The 14,665-nt window shown below is 46.4% G+C and overlaps 1 protein-coding gene across 1 annotated transcript in view; it reads left to right on the forward strand.

Annotated features, from left to right (window-relative positions):
• The first annotated feature begins 374 nt into the window (after nt 1-374).
• The window catches only part of LOC135367293 (5-hydroxytryptamine receptor 2B-like), a 248,934-nt gene continuing 234,643 nt past the window's right edge, over nt 375-14,665 (forward strand). Inside the window, exon 1 of the mRNA XM_064600494.1 lies at nt 375-600. The gene's annotated coding sequence lies outside the window, so the exon portion shown is untranslated. The remainder of the gene's footprint in view (nt 601-14,665) is intronic.

The following is a 14,665-nucleotide window of genomic DNA, read 5'->3' on the forward strand; positions in this document are numbered from 1 at the left end:
CTCGATCCCTGACTGCAGCAGAACACTGGCAGCAGGCGAGCGGGCGGCGCTCCGCTCAGCCTGGTCACGTGGTTTGCCCCCCTCTTCTCCCTTTTAATTCTCTCCTCTCGTATCCCCACATCCCTGGCAAGGTCGTACGTGGTCTTCCACTTTCACCGGAGCGAGCCGTCAGTGTGGTCCTGACTCCGGATGCGTTCTGACTGAACCGTAGGGCGTGATGGAACGTCACGTACGACACCTTCCTTTAAGTTGGCGTGTTGCGTAGGGATTTCTTGGTTGTTCTTTTAGTTTTGCGCCACTTTGAAAGGTAGTTTCGTTTTTTTTTTTGCCGAAAGTGAATCATGTCATCTCTTCTGGTGGCCGTATTCTTGGAATGTGCGTTCATGTTTGAAAAGTGCTGTGGTGCCCGAACGAGTATGATGGTGTTTGGCTCAGCGATGTGAGTGCGTTTTGGTTTCAACAGAACAAAGAAACTACGGGAACGAAAAAAAAACGTATTGGGTAAGCAGTGACTAAACAGTACTTGTGCCCTGTGCCCCATGCGGAGTGACTAAGACTTGGATGTGTCGAAGCTGTCTTACATGTACTCCTGCGGAAACGGTAAGCGGCAAGTCGGTGGATGTGTGTTAGGAGGATAGGGAAGACACTCGTGGAAGTGAGTTCGGATAGTATCATTTGCGCAAGTGAGATCGTGGCTCGCGACTGCGTTATTCAGATGTCAACTGTGAGCTCTGATAGAAAACGACATTGCATAAGCGCATAATCTTTAGCCATTGTATTGAAACGTGGCGCGAAGATGCAGTGTGACGTCAGTTGTGACGTCAAACTTTTTGAAGTATAGGAGTTTGATGAATGATTATGTATGAAAACTAAGGTAGTGCAGAGGGTATACTCTTAACCCGAGGAACCTCTTAACCCTGCTGAAGCAGATGATGTTGCAAACGCACGAAAATTGGCCTGGAGGCACTGCGGCTTTGGAAGAACGAGATGTCGAAGAATCTATTCGGAATATGCTCGAAGGTTGCTACGGATGACGTCTAAAAATAAGAATTTCCAAAAGAAGTTTTGTACACCGAATATTTTTGCAATATTTTACGGGCACAATCTACTTTAAAGCGATAAATCGAAAGAACAGCATATGTAGAGCCAACATAGCACTTTGATTTGTTTGCTTTTTCTTCTTTTTGAAAAGGCGATACCGCGCCAATCTGAACAAACTTGCAATGCGATAATGACATTTTTCATCCCGTCTATTGAGCGCCTTCTCCCTGTCGTGGGTATGAGATAATGACTTAAGCAAATAGATAGTCGATACAGAGCACATTATACGGTTGGGAACACGACAGATACAGAAGGAACATCGTGATGACATTTTCATCGATCCTTTCAAAAAGCGCGGCTCGTGTCGACGTTTTTCTCCTCGATATATTTACATGGCGACATGAACAGCAAATATCGTATAATCATGTTTAACGTAAAGAACAGCAGCACCTCGGGTGCCTGATGGTCACTTTCCAATCTTGCTTCAGAGCCTTTATTCATTTATTTTCAGCATTGATTCGCAAGTAGCATTTAGCCACATGAAGAACGGCTCGTTAGACGAAAGCACACATGAACAGATGTGATGAGCCGTGTTTCGTCGACACAATGAAACATAGACATAAAACTTCAGCCTCACAACGCTTTCTTTAAAAGGTTTGTCACATTTGGCCCATGTAATGCGGTATAAACGTAACAGGCAGTTACATTTGCGTCGGTGTGGACCGACAGTTCAAGTTTTGCAGCGAAATGTGTTTAAACAGGAACACTCCACGAGAGTTCTCTGCGTAGGGAAGAGGGCAAAGTTTGGAGAAGCCACGTGACGAAGTGTTTGTCCAATCACAAGGCAGCAACAAGGGGGTATTCGTAGTCCAACACGGGTCCACAGACGAAACCGCGTGGGCCTCAACCTTGAAATGAAGGGACCAATAAGGTCCGTCCACGAGCAATAGGGGAGAGAGGGAGACAGTAGAACTGCGCTGACAGCTGACCTGCTTGCATAGCGTATACCGATATGCATCTACCTGTGACATCATGAGAGGCATCTGTGCAAGTGCTTCAGCCCAAAGGAAAGTCCTACTCCCTTAACGTCAGAGCTCGGCAGTTGACACGCAAGTTTCTCCAAAGGTTTGCATCTCTCCAACTGTACGTCCGTTCTTCGACGTGTTAACAGAATGCATGCATGGTGGAATGAGACACATTTATTCATTCCATTTAATGTAGTCTTGTTGAGGAGATGGTGTTCCTCTACGTGGGTCCTGACCGGCGGTGATGGAATGTCCCAGCGGGCAGATGTTAGTGTTCTCACGCTAGGACGGTGCCGGTGGAACTGAGGAGCGGGTGCTCCAGTCGCGTGTCCAACCTCGTCATTGTCCACGGTCGGCCTCAGTCTTTCATCATGCCACACACTTGGAGAAAAAGTCAAATTTTTTACTCCTGTAATTCATTGCGTTAGATATGCGCGCCAATACTAAGGCCCCTGTGGCCGTTCTTGCGCACTACTAAAACATTCGTATTATTATTATTATTATTAGATTGGATATGTTCACGCGTCGTCTTCTGCTATGGAAGCTGATGCCGTCGTCCATTCAGCGCCACAGCATCCCATCATTAGGTTCGAGGTCATGCTGATGGCTGAAACGTGGTAAGGCCCCAACCTTCCACCGGATGTACTGTCAGAGATTTTCCCCGATTTACCTCAAGGCTTTCGACTATGGTTGTGTTCGTTTATTGAGCTCGAGCAGCTCGAGAGTCGAGAGAGTCGACCCCTCTTGGGCGAAAATGCCACGGCGGGGCTCTCATGACGTCATCCCCGTGGCAGTGACTCCCGTTCTAAATTTCGAGGATTCAACACTAGGGACGCTCGACAGCCGACTCCCATAGCGACTCTCTTCTCGATGCGTGTCGCCGGAGTCGATGACGTACGATGACTGTCATACGTCACGACTTCGACTCGCGGGTCACGCGAGTTGAATAAACAACAAAATCATAGATGCCGGCACAAAATTAAAAAGCGTAAGAAACCGAGCTGTTTTGTAGCCCGTATGAAAGAAAACCAGTGCAGATGAACACGAAGGAGACTGTGAAAGAAGGAAGTCACTGAAAAGGTTAGCCAGCTGTAGGACTCGAACCCACATCTACCACTGCTCCACAACACAGCAGTAACCCAAGCAGCAAAATGTACTGAAAGTCGAGTGCAATAGGGGTGGACGGGTAGGTGGAAGGCCTTGAACAGACTCGTGAAACTAAGGAACATCGATAAGACACATACCGTCCACGCCTATTGCACTCGACTTTCAGTACATTGTGCTGCTTGGGAAACTGCATGAAATTTAATCCGAAACAGGGCCACACCCCCACATACAAATCGCCACCAGGCTCCCCAGAACGCAAATGGCACAAACAAACCGTCCTTACACGCGCCAAGCAACAACACGATATCTACTTCTTGTAAGTAGATATCGTGCAGTTGCTTGGTAAGGAAGGTTGGTTTGGGCCAATTGCGTTCTGGGGAGCCTAGTGGTGATTTGTATGTGGGATTGTGGCCCTGTTTCGGATTAAATTTCATTGTTTGGCAGCTTAGTGCTGTGTTGTGTCGTCTCTCTTCTATTCCGCTGCGCTGGGTTTATTATGGCGGCACAGCCTCCCATGACGTTTCCCAAGCAGCACAACATCTTGGCCCAATACTAGACCAATGTGTGCCATACTGGCCCATAGTCTAATCTTGGTCCTATATTGGACCAACGTGTCCCATAGTGGCCCGATATGGGTTCAATTTTGGTCCAATATTAGACCAATGTGGGCAATACTGGCCCAATATTGGTCTAATCTTGGTCCAATATTGGACCAACGTGTGCCATACTGGCCCGATATGGGTCCAATCTTGGTCCAATATTGGACCAATGTGGGCAATACTGGCCCGATATATGTCCAATCTTGGTCCAATATTGGACCAATGTGGGCTATGCTAGCCCAATATTGGTACAACCTTGGTCCAATATTGGACCAATGTGGGCAATACTGGCCCAATATTGGTCCAATCCTGGTTCGTTCTATATTGGGCCGACATTGCCAATATTAGCCCAAGATGTTTGCTGCTTAGGTTGCTACGATGAACGACGACGCAGTGCTTGCGCGGATATATTAAAAATAATAACCCAAGAAATTATAAAAAATATTGGGGCATCCCCCACTTTACTTCATCGCAAACAGCATGACCGAGCGGTTAAAGCTTCCTCTCGTCGGTAGCATAGCGAAGGTCGTGCTGAAGACTGCGAGGTGGTAGGTTCGAATCCTGCCACTGGCTGCGATGTCTCAGGGCTTCCCTTTGTTTTCCAACAGTCTTTCCGGACGGATATCGGCAGAGTTTCCCCTGAAGTCGGCCCAGGACGCATATAACACCTCCGTCTCCCTCTCCTTCCTGCTATCCTCTCTCCACCTGTTGAACGTCCGTATAGCCGATCATTGCCACACTTGCTTCGCGGCGCGAGCTCAGAATAAAACAACAACAAAAACTTAACTCCATCCAAACTCGCGTTTATATTTCTTCCCGTTTCTATATCGCTCCCCCTCTCTGATGATTGGTTTCGGCTCTCTTTCTCGTAATAGCGAGACCGCGCGTGCAGTCTTCCTCAGAAATGCATGTATCCTTATTGAATCACAGAAGAAACCTAGTTCGCCAAAAATCGTTTTACTCCGATGGAAAACCACCAGCCATAAGACGCGCCAGAGAAAAAGAGGTCTGAGAATCTTTCCTCGCCGACACCTCTGGTAAGTGTGCGCGCGTGCGGCAGCTTGGAGACAGCTTGAATAAACGTTTGCGGCGCTTCGTTTACAATTCGGATCAAAATCCCAATTGTGCTCCGAGGAAATGCTAAGAAGAAAGAAGGGGCAGACATGAACACGGAGCTTGTATACGCGCTGCAGAACAGCGTCCTGATGTTCGTGAGAATTACACGTTGCTGTTCTATCGAAACCAGCATTGTAATTCCAAGATGGGAACGACGGGGCTGAGATTGCATCGAGAAACCGCGTTCGAAGTTCACGCACAAAATAGAAAGAAAACAAGAAAATAGTCGGTGCAAAATTTAGTTTTTTCGTCCCGATTTGACGATAAGTGACTTTGGGGAAAGAAGTCATAAAAACGGAGTGTCGGAGCTGGGTGTATTTGAGAGGAAATATGGAGATGGCAGTTCCACAAGTTTGGATCTTGCTATTCCATCGCACATGGAGGCAGAGGTGAACGGGGAACATTGGGATGTCGGGAAGAAATAAGTGAATAATAAAAAGAACAGATAAAGCAAGAGCGGGAAACTGCTGTCGCACGAGTTACGCTCATTCAGACACTTCCAAAGTACTTTTTTCCCGATGCCTTTCCCTATATAGAGTTCCTTTTTACTTGCCTGGAAAACATTTTGGTGTATTTAGGCGGAACGCTTTCGAAAAGTGATTCGCGGGAAGGGAATTCTCAGAAGAGGTTGTATAGGTACCTCTCGATCGGGTTTAAGCTGGTAAGACTTCAGAGGTAAATTAAGCTGCATTAATTTAGCATTTGAATGTTCTTCCTTCTGTTATGTAGAAAGTATTTCCAACCGCGTACCGGATTAGTAGCATACTGCAGAAAAAAAAAAGAAAAAAGAACGGTTGTGATCTTCAATACTTAACGTCCAACGTGTTGGATGAACGGATCGATTAGCGGGAAGTAGGTGATTTTTCTTGGGTGCACACGAAAAGCGCGAAAAAATCGTTTAACCTTGAAACGAAGGTCTTCTACAGGACGCACATAATTAACGAAGTAATGTATTTGATTATTTCTGATTTATTACAGAAATAAACTACAAAAGCACTTATGGAATACGCAAACAATCTTCCAAACGGCTTGTTAGACATGGACGTGATACTAATCCACAACTGCACCCACTTCACCCGCAAGCGCGACCGTGCCTGCCCGCGGGGTCCTTGTATCACGCAAAAGCCGCACACCCGAAAAAAAAGCCCAGCTACATGAGCCCTACAACGAGCATACTTTATTACGATCCTTGTCCCATTCATCCTGTCAAGCCTTCTTGGGTGTCCGACGTATCCGATGTCTATCTACTGCACCGCATGCCACCTAGAAAGCCGTGGAAAATTGATAATTTCATTTCGCAAAAGCACACGTCGCAAGTTATTCCCTGGTCCTTCGCCCCATGATTACGCAAATTTTGCCAGAGGAGGATGCAGCAAAGTGTATGCGTAGTAAGAAACCCTCCTTGCGTGCCATAGAGAGCGTTCTCGTTGTGAAGGAGGCTCGTTACCTGGTACTTACTGGGACAGCGAAGCATTCAGGTGAACCTTCAAGATTTCCCCTAACGCGAAGAGCTTTCTGGATGAAGCTCACTTCGCATGACAATGATGCTTCTGACTTCAAGACCGTAGATAGGCAAATTCACTTTTGAACATCGTTCACCATCACGGAGAACGATGTGATGTTGAGTTGAATGATGGGCTGCGATGAGATGTGACGGTGAAGGTGAATGTCAAAGTGGAATAATGCAAGTTAACTCATGCAATGTAACTTACTAATGTAATGTGATGTAAATTACGTGTCCATTAAACTATATCAATGCGGGTTACAATACACATTTTCACATTTGGCCGTTATGAGACATCTTCGGCCGTATTGAGACTTTGGCCGTAATGAGACACTTGGGGATTAAAGGATTATCGGCCGTATTGAGACTTTCGGCCGTATTGAGACATCGGCCGTAATGAGACTACATGAGCAGCTGCTCTTAGTTTTTATGTGGCTCTAAGTTTTGTGACTCGTCCCATCCCCAGATAGCAATAAAATATATGTGATGAGAGGTTAAGATGTATAGAAGTGAATGATTAGCTCTGAGTTTGATGTACAATGACGAATGATCACTTTGAAATGGAATGTGTATAATGTTGGCGAAATGTGATGGACTATGACTAAGTCCCACCATGACTGCTACTGCTAAGAAACTTTTTAATACCTTTAAATAGATCGTCGCTGTTTTGTGAAAGTGTCCACGTTCAACATCTCGAAGCGCAACAATATGCTTAAAAAATTCAGTGCCATTCTCAAATGCATTGTAGAGTAGAGTAGAATAGAAATAGGAAAAAATGCATTGTTTCTGTTCTCCATCGTAGCAAAACAATAAAAGGACGAACATTCTGAAATATATAGGGTGACTGAACCGGCCCGCTTGCATGAACGTTGAGGCCATATTCCTCAGTGCTGCCTGCTTCGGTATAGTGTTTTCTGCACACGGTACTGTCCTGGACGCTTCTCTTTCTTTTGGCACTGGCAAAGCTACTGAGGGCAGCACTGAGGAATAGCCTCAACGTTCGTGCAAGGGGCCCCTAAACTCCCAAGAGGAGAACGCATCTTCGAGGCCATTTGCTTCTTCGTTTTCGGCACTCAGATTTTTTTAGACGTCTCGCACTTTTACAAGGGGTACCGTCGGCACGCTAGCCTAGCCATTTTCCATCGCAGGCTCTTCCGTTTTTCGATTGTAGATTGATGACATACCCGGTCCTCGCAAACATTTCTTTCCAAATGGACGTCCATGCCGATCTCTACTCTCTGTTGCCATAAACGTATGGTCCTTGCGCGAAATTGCAGTGGGACGACATGAAAGTAACACTAAAATCATGAACGAAGAAAGAAGAAAGGCAATGAAAAGTTTAGCCAGCTGCAGGACTCGAACCCGCATCTTCTATATCGCCGGTATATGGCTCTACCAATTGAGCTAAGCTAGCACACCTCTCCAATGACTTCCAAGGTTGCGTCATCTGAGTGGACAAACTACACCCACTCACGCATACCACTTTCTGTGTATTCACAAGAGCGATATATTCCCCAGAATGCTCCAGCGGAAAATGCGAAAAACGTCATAGCTTTCTGCTGTCACGTGAGCGCGAGCACTCAACGTCATGTCTTCACGGCACAGCCAGAAGATATTCTGTAGCAGACGACAGGGAAGGACGCTGACGGTGTCGTCTGCCTAGTGTCGTCTGCTATGAATGGCGCCGTGTGAACGCTGGACATAACACTCGGATGGGACGGAACTTGAGCTCTGTGAGCAGTGTTTTCGCTTTCCCTTCCACTACAATCTTTCGTAAGGATGTCCTCCGCGTGAATACAGGGTTTCACTCTTTCATGTTTTCTCGCACACACACACATTCATACGACGGGTCGACGCAAGCGGCATCTGTTGAACGTGATATAAACTGAACTGATATGAACGATTGATGTCCTGAGGCGGGACAAACGCAGAGATCTTCAAGTGCCTAAGAACAATGAATGAAGAAAGAAGGAAGTCAATGAAAAGGTTAGCCAGCCGCAGGACTCGAACTAGAGCACTGCACGGGACTAATTTTCAGGCCCGTGCTCGGCCCTGGCCCGGCTGCTACGGCTCGTACTCGGCCCGGGCCCGACGTCTTCTATATATTTCCAGCCCGGGCCCGACCCGAGCCCGACTCCACCGGCCCGGGCCCAACCCGTACCCGACTGTTTCCATGCTCAGGCCCGGTCCAAGCCCGCCTCTGCTCTATTTGTTCTCGAGGTTCGCAGGCGTATTTAGATTTACCAAAGAGCACAACGCAGCAAGGAAAAGGACGCACACCTAACCTAACCGACCCTCTTGCCGGACTCTCATAAAAACGAAATATGTCAGAACACCCAACCTCACTGACCCTCGTGCCAGACCCTCACGAGAACGAAATATGTCCCAACACCTAACCTAACTGACGCTCGTGCAGGACCCCACACCAATCGTCCCCAAATGTGTGTGAGTGCGCGCGTGAAATCCAGACCCATTCACGAAATAAGCATGATCACATGTAAAAAAGTGATAGTTCTCATATGAGAATACCTCATATCCCATACCCAATGGGGAAAAGAAGTAACATGAAAATTCAGCTGTCCAGTCTCGTGAAGTGAAATATGTTCGCGTACATGCCCGACCATGTCTTGCGTTGTCAAGCCCGTACCCTGCACGGGCCCGGTGGCTGAAACCCGAGCCCTGCCCAGGCCCGCCTAAAAGACGCCAAGCCCGGCCCGTGGACCGGGCTCGGGCTTTCGGAAGAGCCCGGGCCCGTGCAGTGCTCTAACTCGAACCCGCATCATCTGGATGAGGCTTTGAGACTTCTATGACAATGAACTTCTATGACTTCTATGAGACTTGTGGCTCTGTGTGTTTGTCCTTTCTTCTGTGTTCCCACCTCAGGACATCCATTTCCATCGTGACTAAAACCATTATGCGAAGCTGACGCGTCAGATTTATATTTCACGTTTTTTCTTTGGCTCGTGCCTCTGACACGCTACACTTGCAATCACCTGAAATGACAGACCGGAAAAGGAAAGTGTGTCGCGTGAGTATACCAATCCACTTGGTCCTGTGGCAGAGTGCATTCGGGAGTGTGCGGAAACATATTAGCATGCTTTTGAAGCTCCAGGGTTTGACTCATTCCACGATGTGAAGTATCCGTGTTTAGGTTCATTTAACTTCGGGATTGATTTTCTTCTCAGTGAACTGAATGGAATTTCAGCAGGCATACGTCTTGTCCCGACACCCTTAGGGAAAGGTACATTGCGCAGCGCGTTGAGTGCCATAGGTGCGTTTGGTCTATACGGTTATTTGAACTATTGCGTCACTAATTGGACTTATCCATTAGTTGGACCCTGCCCATTTTTTGTAGAGCCCCTGCTCTTGGGACATCTTGGGTTCACCCCCAGGTCATCGTCATCTTGTAGAAGAAATAACGAGTAGATAGAGAGGTAGCAAGCGAGCTGGTGGTATAGATCCATAACTTAGAAACCCGAGACTGGGGGACGAAAAGAAAAAAAAGAAGAAAAAAAAACGACAACACAGACGAGGTCTCAAACAAAGCTGAAAAATTTACTCAACTACACAAACATATAAAGAGTTCAAGTGGGTGAGACAGAAGGGTGAGGAGGACGAAAGAACATCTCCAAAACCAACGGGAAGGTCAGGGAAGGCTTGAGACCTTGTCTGTGATGTTGTCGTTTTTTTTTTTGTCCCCCAGTCTCGGGTTTCTAAGTTATGGATTGTAGAGAATAAGTTGTCGTTCGTATGAAAAGCCTATCGGAAAACAAAGGAAAAACCTTAAACAGCACACCCAATTGTAGGATTGGAACCAACCACATATCTCAGTCATCAGCATGGCCTTGGAGCTAGCACAGTCACCAGCTGGAAACATGATGTATCCACTGGGCTATGCCGCTGATAAAGCGATAAAAAGCGATAAAGCTGATAAAGCAATGTAATTGCCCGCATTTCGTCGGAATTCCATTTGTTGTGACAGTCCTGGATGCGGGTCTATTGCAGGGCCCAAAGCACCATTTCAGTCTCCCCTGGCGGCCGAACGTTTTTGTGTTTTCTCTCTCTCTCTCCCCCTCTCCCAATCACGTGCGTGTACCCGCACACAGTTGCCGCATGTACTGACTTTGACACGTTCTGGCGCTGCATATCAGTCCTCCTATAACACTCACGCAGTTGTATTTTATGTTAATCGTAACGGGATATATCCCCTTACTGCAGTGACTGATTTTTGCGTTGCGTCACTCACGTTTTTTTGTAATCCTTTGATACCATTGTAAGCTTCTATATCTGGAAATCGGATTCAGTAAGTCAGAAGTCGTTGCAGCATGAATTTTAGATGTTGCCTTGCATAATTGATCGTATTTCAGAAGCCTCGCAGGGTCTCGAAAGCTTAAATTGGGAAATCGGTAATGCGAACATGGAAAGGTTTGTCGCGAGATTTGTTTGTATAGAGGGTCATTGAATGTCACTCATACAACTGGGAGCAACATATAAAATGGATGTTGAAAAATGACGCTACTTTTCAGATGTATTGACGAGAACCAATTTGTTCTGTGCGTATAGGTCTGCAGCCCCTGCAAAAGAACTCGCCTGCGTTACACTGTTAGCATGTAACGTTTGGCTAGTAATGTATTTATTACGGTGTATGGCGCAAAAGAAAAAAAGGAAAAAAAAATAGTGGCAGGTTGATAACTGGATGCACGAACCTTGGCAGGCAAATAATTCCAGAACTGCCTGTTATTCTCAGGTTCTGCGGTTTGTCTGCATTTATTTTCTTTACAGTTCTATATTCTGACATGTGGGATATTTTTGGTGAAACAAAAGAGATCAAAAGAAAATTTAAAAAGTTACGTAATAGATAACCAACACGATTTACAATTCTGGAGACATAAAATAATCCAAGATAGATGGATCCCAATCCAACTACAACAAATTACAATGAAGAGACAATAAGTCCGGGAAACCAAACGATCGAAGCCAGCGTAGTATGTGTATCAATCCAACCAAGCAAATCCAAGATAGCGTCCATACCAATCCAACATGCATTCGAATAACGTGCGTAACATGCATTCCAATTAAACCAATTAGCAAATTATTAATACAATCTGAACTGAAATAGCAAGCATACCGATCCAACCACTACTATCCAACAGTACTCAAAAGTGGTATCAAAAGTACTCTACTGTAAGACCAGTCGCAGCAAAGCCCACACGGTTAGCTGAACATTAAGGTAATACAAACAAAATTTCCGCTTCATCATTGTTATCATATGCTTTGATGGCACAAAGCAAAACAAAGCTGTTGGAAAGAGGATTACGTTATGAAACAACTTTCACTGAGGCAACAGCATAAATACATTGCCATCTCCTATTTGATCGCATACCGCTAATGCACTCATTGACAGATGTCGTGCTTTCCCGTACTTCATGAAGGCTTTCTGCTATGAAAACAATGTCGTGTTCGTGCCAATGCTCACATTGTCTCCTGACAGTTCGGCAGCTGCGCGCTTTTACGTTATAGGTAAGGGTTACTCGTGTCTACGAAGCAGCTGCGACTGATGAACAAAAGACTGAAGAAAACTTACAAACTTCCCGTCGTTTCTGCTGATTTGGGCGTATCCTTTGTGTTAGCACCGAGAAGCAACTAAGCTATGAAGGCTGTGCTTTCGTGGTATATGCTTCATGTGTTGCATCGTATATGGAAGGGTGGTGGCGTCGTGATTTTAACGTCTCCGGTTGCGTTGTGACATTTGCTAAGGGCTGCGGCAAATGCCACCCTGCGAAGTTTGTGACATACACTGTGTGTGTATGTGCTACATTGTTTCTGTGCTTACGTGACTACGTGGTGACTGATAGCGCCATCGGTCTGGATTGAGGTCCAGGACGTACAGTCGTCGTTGAATGGTGGGCAGTTAATGATCACGTGGAGACTGCCTAGTATAACTTCACACCCTGGACAGAGAGCTGCTAATATGGCCAGCCGAAGAGCCAGGGGCGGATCCGGGATTTTTCTGAGAAGGGAGGTCCAGCCTTGCTCAGCGTGGTAGACACACGATCTAGGTCAAGTGCGTCAACACTATGAGAAGAGAGAAATTGAGGAGGGGGTCAGGACATCCGGACCCCCCCTCTACATCCGCCCCTGCGAAGAGCTAATAATGATAATGACCTTACCACCTGCGCCACCCGTATTTCCAGAAAGCGTAGGAAAGCCATAAACAGGCGTTCTTTAAACTTGGATAAGTTTGTTGATGTTAGGTTACACCACGTAAGACCGTGACTGTGTCAAGTCACGCGTGAAGTCATTACTAGGTTATGCTATCTTAGGTGTGGTTGAGCGGAGCTAGATTTAGATTGGTCAAGTTAAGTCACATTTCACAGCGCTACCAAAGTAGCTGGCCATAATTGTGCTGGACAGCGCTGTATACGGTCCTATTCTGCTTCTCCATCGATTCCGTGATGCTTCCATGAGATCTTCAGTAAGCAAAAAAATAGGAACGTTTGCTTTCCTGATGCCAGAGCAAGGATCGATGATCGAACTGGCAATTGGAGCCGGGGGGATTCCAGCTTATTTTGATTGTTTACCCAAGCGGAATATGCCGAGGATAGGATTTCTGTTTTAGGAAGCAAAGTGTTCGTCTGGAAGCATGATGCTTTTTTCTTTATGCGTGTGTACCCTGTGGAGTGTGGCGTAAAGATGACGCCGGGGTGGAAGACGTCCCTGTTGGAAGACCGTAAATATTTGGAGGATTGAACACATATTTCGCATCGTCCATAAATTTGCGCAGCACGGACACTGTGTGCGCCGTCTACGGTCTTGCCTACGGTCTTGTCTATACGGTCTTGCAACTTTGCTGCCATATCATCCTTACAGTTCTGTGCTGCCATCCCAGACCAATTTTGTTTCCATCACACACCTTGTAATTTTGCTTCCATCCTACGCCTTACAACTTTGCTGTCTTTACAGCACTTTGCTGTCACACCAAATCGTGCAACTTTGCTGCCATTCCAGACCTCGCAACTTTATTGTTATCCCATTGGTTGCAACACGCTGCTGTGCCTGTCCTCTGGTACAAACCTCAGATGCGTATGTACAAAATGCTATGGTTGTGGGTGTTTGACCTGTCAGACACCGCCTCTTGTCCTGGAGAGTCTGACTATAAGGCTTCGGAGACGAAGAGTTCTGGGGGCAATGTTCTATAGGCAGGCAAGACATAGGAAGCATTGCCCTCTGAAGGGGACAATGCCTCCTATAATGCGCATTGGAATCCTGTGGAGTAACAGCGGCTACGCGTAATTTTTAAAAATAAGTCAAGATGTCCAATATCCATATAATATCCCAAAGCAGAATAGCAGAAAGTGTATCGTTGGGGTATAGGCCTAATTCCAGGAACGACGAACGAATACGTCCGCACCCAACATGCGCTGGCTGCAAAACTTCGTCTTTATTCACAGGCATGCTCAAAACCCCGATACAGAAAGTACCAGCAGAAACAACAACAAAACATTTCCTTCGTCACAACTTCTATTCCAATCAATAAGTTCCGCATCCTGGACCACCACCACCACCATTGACCTGGAAACCGATTCCAAAGTTGGTAGCGCCACGTGTCGGCAAGAGAAGCACACACACTCTCAATAAAAGAAGCAATGAATACAATGAATGAAAGAAGCAATGAAGAAAGAAGCAATGATGGTCACAGGTGAGGAATATCCCCAGTATAGCAGGTCGGAAGCATGGACTGCGTCATGCTGCGAGCTAGTATCTCTTCCTTCTCAATAACGAAACAAGATCCGCCGCTTCTGCTGCCATCTGGTGAATGAATCACACCCACTGCGTCTACTGTACACCAACAGATAAGACGGGTCTCTCTTTCTTTTTTTTTTTTTTGCCTCGTAAGGCAATTTCTGGTCAGTGACACGGAAGTAAGTTATTATTTGGTGGCCCCGCCGTAGAGTGCGTCTTCCGACGCTCCACTTCCTGTTGGAATGCATCCCTGCGTGATCCCGATAAGGAAGAGTAGGTCTGGCAGGAAGATGGGCATTTAAGAGGAACCTGCAGGATTTCAACTGGGGGATTTCTCCGGAGAGGTGAGTTTTTGGTAGGGCGGGTGTGGACGGAAGTAGATTTCTGAACGGGGTGTTGAAGGAGATAAGTACTGCTTGCGACACGCGGTTGTCTGAAATCAGCACCCCGTGTTTCATCGCATCTCAGATCTCGAGCTGCTGGAAGATCATTTATTTCGAATAACCGTGTATTCACACGGGCGACATCCT

This window comes from Ornithodoros turicata, chromosome 8 (genome assembly GCF_037126465.1).
Source record: "Ornithodoros turicata isolate Travis chromosome 8, ASM3712646v1, whole genome shotgun sequence".
In the NCBI taxonomy this organism is placed as follows: Eukaryota; Metazoa; Arthropoda; class Arachnida; order Ixodida; family Argasidae; genus Ornithodoros; species Ornithodoros turicata.